Raw genomic sequence first — 7,704 nt, forward strand, 5'->3', positions numbered from 1 at the left:
CCCACCTTCCTCTTAATTATTGAACTAGTACTGGCTGTTTTCTTCAGTTTAGTAAAGAAATAAAGATTATCCTTACCACCATAAGAGGGATTGGGATCAATCCTTTCAAAGACTTGCCATGGTTCTTCTTTACCATACAAATCACACCAAGGAATTAACATGTCTTCATTCAGAGAAAGTCTGCCCATCAATTTCTTCAAGAGAAAATCACCGACCAATTCTTTATCTGTAATAACCGTAATTTCTGATCAATTTATAAGTATATAGATGTAATTACTATTTAATTTACTTCTTTAATAAATAATTCTATTTATTAATTTTTTTATTATAATTTCTTTTACAACCTAATTACTTTTACCAAGCATACCCTTAGCCACTTAAAACAGTTTTAATCTTCCCTGCACAAAATAGCCGTAGTCGACAGTCTTGATTGCAAATCCCTAAAACTTCACAACTTTCCTCCTTCAAAGCTTTGATCGGTGACTAGAGTTGAGTTCATCAATTGAAAAGTGAGTCCCTAATCTCTTGTTGTATTTTTTTTTACAACCAATAAAGCATATATTAAGAATCAAGAAGAAGCGTATTACAAATAAAATCAGGGGGTACAGAAAACCACTCACCCCGATGTAAAGGTAAAATACTACTTCTAGCTAACAAATGAGCAACAGAATTTGCGGAACGACAGACAAAACGAATAGAGCACTTAAAAAACTCGTTCAATGAAAAATGACAATCATTGGCTAAGGCGTTAAAAGGAGATGAAACCTCTAACGGGCAGGCCATAGACTGCACCACGATCAAAGAATCTGATTCAATGATTACATCCTTCCATCCACGGTCTTTTATCTAACTGAGAGCTTTACGGACCGATAGCGCTTCAATAAACGATGCATCTTGATAACTCTGCAAGATATCATTTTTAGCCGCAACAAACCGGCCCAACTCGTCCCGAACGATACACCCAAACCCATCCACATTCTCGTCCACAAACGAAGCACCATCCACATTTAGTTTTAGAAAGCCTGCTGGAGGCCGCTGCCACACCGTCGGGCTTGGCACAGCCGGACTGCCTGAAGGAGAAACCGACGCCTGCGCTCTCTTCCAGGCCTGCAGAAAGGAACCGGCCGAATGGTACAGGATCGAGGCTTGTGAATCCTTTTGATTCCACACAATGTCATTTCTATAACACCAAATAATCCACCATAATACCGCTACAAGCTCAACAAGCTCCACCGGTTTAGAGAAGATCCAGTCCCAATAATAAAAAATGTTATGAAATTGAGTTCCCATATCCCCAATAGGTGAAAGAGTCCAAATGGCACGAGCCATAGTACATTTGAGAAAAATATGATAAGTATCTTCCATCGCCCCATGACAAAGCTCACATAAATTTGAAATTGGAACCATCCGAGCTTTCAGCGCAACTTTAGAGGGGAAAAAGTTAGCAAGAACCCGCCAAAGAAGGTTCTTAACCTTAGGTGGCACTTTAAGATTCCAAATTCTATTCCATACTGGAGAATTAATGAACCAATTTGTTCCAAATTCAGACATAAATCTGTACCCACTTTTAACTGTATAGTTGCCCCGTCGATCATCTTTCCAGTACCACACATCATGATCGACCCTATTAGATAAAGGGATACGGAGAATAAGTTCTGCATCTCGAGGAACAAAAATGCCCGAAACTAACCCAACATCCCATGACCGCCGTCCTTCCTCCATAAGATCAGTTGCCACTTCCACCCCTAAACCATCCAATTTTTCACTTTCGACATACGGAAAATGATCATCAGGGAGCCACGGGTCATCCCAAATCCGGACCTCACCACCCGCCCCAACAAACCTGCGAATACCTGACTTTAACAACTCTTGAGAACCCATAATACTACGCCAGATAAAGCTAGGCCCATCAGATAATGATGCATCAAGAAAAGAGCTATCTGGATAATAAAGAGCCTTAAAAACTCGTGCCACAAGAGACTCGGGATTTAAGCTAAGTCGCCAACCTTGTTTAGCTAATAAAGCTAAGTTGAAATTATGCAACTTTCTGAAGCCCATTCCACCAAATTTTTTAGGACAACACAGCTTATCCCATGATTTCCAGTGTAAACTACCTTTACCCGAACCATCCGATCCCCACCAAAAAGAATTCATCAACTTCTCTAGATCATTACAGATATTCACAGGAAATAGGAAGAGACTCATAGCATAAGTAGGAAGCACCTGCACTACTGATTTGATCATAATCTCCTTACCTGCTCTTGATAGAAATCTGGCTTTCCAACTCTTCAATCTAGACCGCACCATATCCTCAGCAAAGCCAAAAACCTGTGACCTATTCCTTCCCACCACCGAAGGTAGACCCAGATACTTATCCGAGAGGGCTACAGTGGAAACCCCCAAGATATTACTAGTTTCAACACACACACCATCTGGGCAGTTTCGGCTGAAAGATATAGAAGATTTTGATAAATTTATTTTCTATCCAGAAGCACACTCATAGTCATTTAGAGCTTGTTTAATTGCTGAAGCTTCTGATCGATTCGCTTCGAAGAAGAAGTAACTATCATCAGCGAATAACAAATGAGAGATTGCTGGTGCTTGGTCCGCAACAACACAACCTCGGATCTGACCCTCCGACTCCAGCCGAGACAAGTAGAGAGAAAGACCCTCCGCAAGATAATAAAAAGATACGGTGACAGCGGATCCCCTTGACGGAGTCCCCTCCATGGAACAATAGGGCCCACAACATGTTTCCCATGGACAACCCTATATTTAACCTTTGTAACGCACTGCATTAATAGGTTAACAAAGCTTGATGGGAATCCAAGATTCAATAACATCTCCTGAAGAAATTTCCATTCCACCCTGTCATATGCTTTAGTCATATCAAGCTTAAGAGCAGCCATACCACTTGAAACCCTTCTAGTCCTCTGATGGAGATATTGATTCACCTCAAATGCCAGCATAACATTATCAGTGATTAGTCTGCCTGGGATAAAGGCACTCTGGGACGGAGATATAAGAACATGAAGGACTTTCTTTAACCGATTAGCTAAGACTTTAGAAACAATTTTGTAGATCACATTACAAAGAGCTATCGGTCTCAAGTCAGAAACCATCTCAGGTTTTGATTTCTTGGGGATTAATACAATATTAGTTTCATAAATCTCATCAAGCAACATTCTAGAATTTAACCATAACAAACAAGCTTCAATAACATGACCTCCTACTAAATCCCAAAATTTCTAATAAAAGTCGGGGTTAAAACCATCAGGTCCAGGGCTTTTGTCAGGGTGCATTGAAAACAAGGCTTCTTTAATTTCCACAACATTAAAATCACCACAGAGCATATCACAATTTTCCACAGTCAATTTAGGCACCACATTTTCAATAATAGGCCCCAAAACACAACCATTCGAGATAAAAAGCTGAGAAAAATAAGAGAGAATAACAGAATCCAAACCTGCACCCCAGCTGTGCCACTCGCCATCTGCATTCTTGTTGTATTTGTTTGTCTCTTAAATCCCTTACATAGTCTTCATGTCTCCTTTTATTTCTTTTTCTGTTTCCGGCAATGTGCTGCAACAAAAAAAAACCTTGTGTTCACATCATTATCCTTTTAATTAAATACTTATTGAAGGGTTTTGGTGCCTTGAGTTAAAGTGGATTTACAATTTATTGGTTTTTGGTGGAAGCAATTTCTTAATTTGCTGTACAAAGCTCTATGTATTAAAAGAGTTTGGGTTTCAAACCTTGTTAAATATATTTCAATTTAATTAAGAGGTTGTGCTGTGGGTTTTCGATTTATTTTCAATTTGTTTCTTTTTATTTGTGCTGTGGGTTTTCTTAGTGCTATGGCTTCTCAATTTTTTGTTTTGAAAAATTTACTTTCATTTTAGTGTTAGCAGTAGCTAATTTTAGTTTATGGTTTGAAAATTCTTTATTTGTTGTTTCATTAAGGTTTAATTAATCCCCCCTAATGTGCTAATTGTCTCCATTAGTTTAGACACGATTAAGCTTAGTTAATTCATTCTTCTTTTTATTGAACCAATAGGAAATTCTGATATTCCTTCAGTTGATTGAGAGACGAGCTTTTCGGTTCTTGCTTCTGTTTAAGTTCCAGGTGAGTGGTAATTATAGTATGCGACACTGTTTGATTGAAACATCTGATTTTAAACTGTTTATCAAAAATTGACATTTGATTATATGTGTTAAGCCCAAAATATACCTAAAATATCATTAGTAATTACATCAATATTGCTACGAATTTATGCTATTTATAACTATTTAGAAAGCTTTTACTCTCGAATATGTTTCTTTCTTGTAAGGTACATAAATATTTGGTAAAATCCAAATAGGAACGAAAAGAGCTCAAAAACAGAAGAAAACCCCTACAAAAGGAGTCGAAGACGACATAAATTAATAACGCCAAATCGAGGACGCGAACGAAAGCAGAAAAACTGAAAAACGTTCCGTGCCGCGACCGCGGCCCCCACATTCATGGTCGCAACACGCGTTCCTTAGTTTCCCTTCCTTCCGTTTGAAGACCAATTGATGCTCCCCCATTCTCGGTAGAGAATTTAATATTCTCGGTACGAGCAGGAGTTTTTAGAGGCCTAGTTACACACTTTCGTTTTCGATGAAACACGATCGTTCGGGTGGATAAAGACGTCCTTTTGCAGTGGACACGACTCTCCACAACGGACACGACACTTCAATCAAGACTCTTCAACATCTATAAATAAAGAGTTGAAGATATGTAGAAAAAAGAGATTAGTATAGAATTTATGCAGAAATTCCGAGTCAAGTGATTCAGAAGTTAGATTTTGATTCTATAAAAAGCAATATGCTGTACACACATTGTTTACATAATAATAACAAGTTTAGTAGCGTTTAGACATTGTTCCAGTTTAGTTTTCATTTTGGTAGTAGACCGACCCAGTCTCTATTACGAAGATTCAACGAGAAGATTGAGTAGAGGATCCGCCTCTGAGCCTGACAAACTTTAACGAAACCCAAGGAAAGGATTGACAACCCGTTCACTTGCAAGTCGTCGAATGTTTCCATGCTCCATGTTCTTTGTAAACTTGTATCAATTTATATTTCATCTACTAAAGTTCGTTCTATTCGATATATTTTTATGCAGCACTTATGGTAACCAATCCACTAAAGTGACTGCTGGTGTTTTCATTAAAATGTATTTAATTTAAAATCTTTACAAGGAAACTTTGTTGAACACTTAGGCAAATTATTATCTCGAAAGAGTTTTAATTTGATTAAGGGCAACTATCCCGGAAGGGTTTTGTCATGTTCAAAGCCAATTAATTAGAGGTTCCGTCATTTATTTCATCTTTATAATTCATACAAAGTTTAAAGTTGTTTTCTTTGCTTAATGCAAATAAATACATTTGTTTACTTTTCTAAAAAGTACTAAACGTTCCTATCTTGCAAATTCATTCTTAAATCAGAGTATTTTCTAACATTTTCATACTCTAGTCTAATTCTCATTCTAGCAATTTCAAAACCAAAACCGATTAAACAATTTTCCATATTATAAACCTTAAAAGTAAATTTAACCGATTATAAATAAGTTTTGTTTGAAAAACGTTCCCTGTGGGATCGATATCTTTTATTACTACAAGCGTATACCGTGCACTTGCGGAAATCGCTCAACAAGTTTTTGGCGCCGTTGCCGGGGAACGCCAAAATTTTTGACAAAATTTTAAATTTTTCGTGTTTTATTACGAATCTAGGTTTATTCATACTTATTCAAACTTTTATATTTTATTTATTTTCAATTACTAACATATTTATTCTTCAAATTCTGTTTTGAAGGTAGTTTCGGTTCGTGCAAGATTTCAAGTTCATGCGCAGTTCTCGAAGTTCAGGCACGTCACCAGATCCTATTGACCCAGAAATTGAAAGAACTCTTAAAAAGAAAAAGAAAGAAAAGAAAAACAAAAACAAAACCCCAATAAAAAGTAGAATTACCGAGCCAGAAGTTATGGCCACACTTATGGATTACGCTAGGCCAAGAGTGGCCGGTTTAACAAACAGTATAGTTAGACCCCAAATTAATGCACACCATTTTGAAATTAAGCCTGCATTGCTTAATATGTTTCAAAATAATGTAACACTTTACGGGTTACCTAACGAAAATCCTAATACCCATTTGACAAATTTCTTAGAAATTTGTGACACTTTTAAAATTACTGATGTAACTGCAGAAGCAATCAAACTTCACCTTTTTCCTTTTACTTTGAAGGATCGGGCCCAAGAATGGTTAACTTCTATGCCAGCCGCATCAATTGAGACTTGGGAGCAATTAGCCCAAGCATTTTTATCAAAAAATTTTCCTTTAGCAAAAACTGCAAGAGTCATTAAAGAGTTAACATCTTTTTCTCAAAATGATAATGAAACTCTTTATGAGGCTTGGGAACGTTTTAAAGAACTTCAACGTTTATGCCCACACCACCAATTTCCCGCTGAACTTTTAATGCTAACATTTTATAATGGACTAAATCCTAAAACTAGAGGTTCATTGGACGCTATGTCTGGAGGGTTATTCATGAAGAAAACATCTGCCCAAGCAAGAGAACTTTTGGAGGAAATGGCAATCAACAGCAGTATGTGGCCCGCGGAACGTGGACACGTACCATTAGCGAAACCATCATCCTCAACTACTTCATCAGTTAAAGGTATAGTGAATCTTGATCCAGTAGCGATGTTGCAAGCCCAATTTTCTGCCTTATCGCACAAAATTGATAGGTTTATGGCACTGTGTGATCCTAATGGTAACCCAATCCAAACGGATGTGGATTACGAAGGTATGAGTGAAATTGAACAGGTAAATTTTGTCCAAGGGCAAAACCAAAATAATAACCCTTATTCCAATACATATAATCCTGGATGGAGAAATCATCCTAACTTTAACTGGAGAGATAATAATAATAATGCCAATGCTAATCAAAATCGTACTGCTAATTATCAAAATCAATCAAGAGATACGATTAGCACTTTATCTTCTAAAATTGACAAATTTATTGATGCTATGAGCGGAAAAATAAGTAATCATGACGATGGTTTTAAACGGATCGAGAATAAATTCGATCAGCTTATTAAAAACCAATCATCTAGCATCCATAATTTGGAGATTCAAATTGGACAACTCGCTAAATCAATTCCATCCCGCAAAGAGGGAAGTCTTCCAACCCATACGGAAGAAAATCCGAAAGAGCATGTTAAGGCTATCACTCTTCGTTCGGGGAAAAATTACTTAGGCAAAATGCCCGGAAATTCGACCTTACCTGGAACTGATTTACCAAAGCGCAAAGAAGATACATTAAAACAAAAAGATGCACCAATTGACTCTAGTACAAAAACTTTTGTACCCAAACCACCTTTTCCACACAAAGTCTGCAATAAGGACTATGATAAACAACTTTTAACATTTTTAGACAAACTTAAAAATTTGCATATTAATCTGACGTTTATGGATGCGATTACGCAAATTCCCAATTATGGTAAATTCCTCAAAGATTTAATTTCAAAGAAAATCAGTTGGGAAGGAATTTCATCCATTTCACTAACTGAAGATTGCAGTTCAATTGTATCAAGTAATTTGCCCAGAAAACTCAAGGATCCCGGATGTTTTACCATTCCGTGTAAATTGGGAGATATTGAATTTCCCAGTTGTCTCTG

The 7,704-nt window shown here is 37.0% G+C and overlaps 1 non-coding gene across 1 annotated transcript; it reads right to left on the reverse strand.

Moving 5' to 3' along the window:
* Positions 1–6,376: 6,376 nt before the first annotated feature.
* On the reverse strand, positions 6,377–6,483 carry LOC136221084 (small nucleolar RNA R71). Its single transcript, XR_010684875.1, has one exon. It is a non-coding gene; the product is annotated as a small nucleolar RNA R71 (small nucleolar RNA).
* Between the last annotated feature and the right edge of the window lie 1,221 nt (positions 6,484–7,704).

This window comes from Euphorbia lathyris, chromosome 2, assembly GCF_963576675.1.
Source record: "Euphorbia lathyris chromosome 2, ddEupLath1.1, whole genome shotgun sequence".
Lineage (NCBI taxonomy): Eukaryota > Viridiplantae > Streptophyta > Magnoliopsida > Malpighiales > Euphorbiaceae > Euphorbia > Euphorbia lathyris.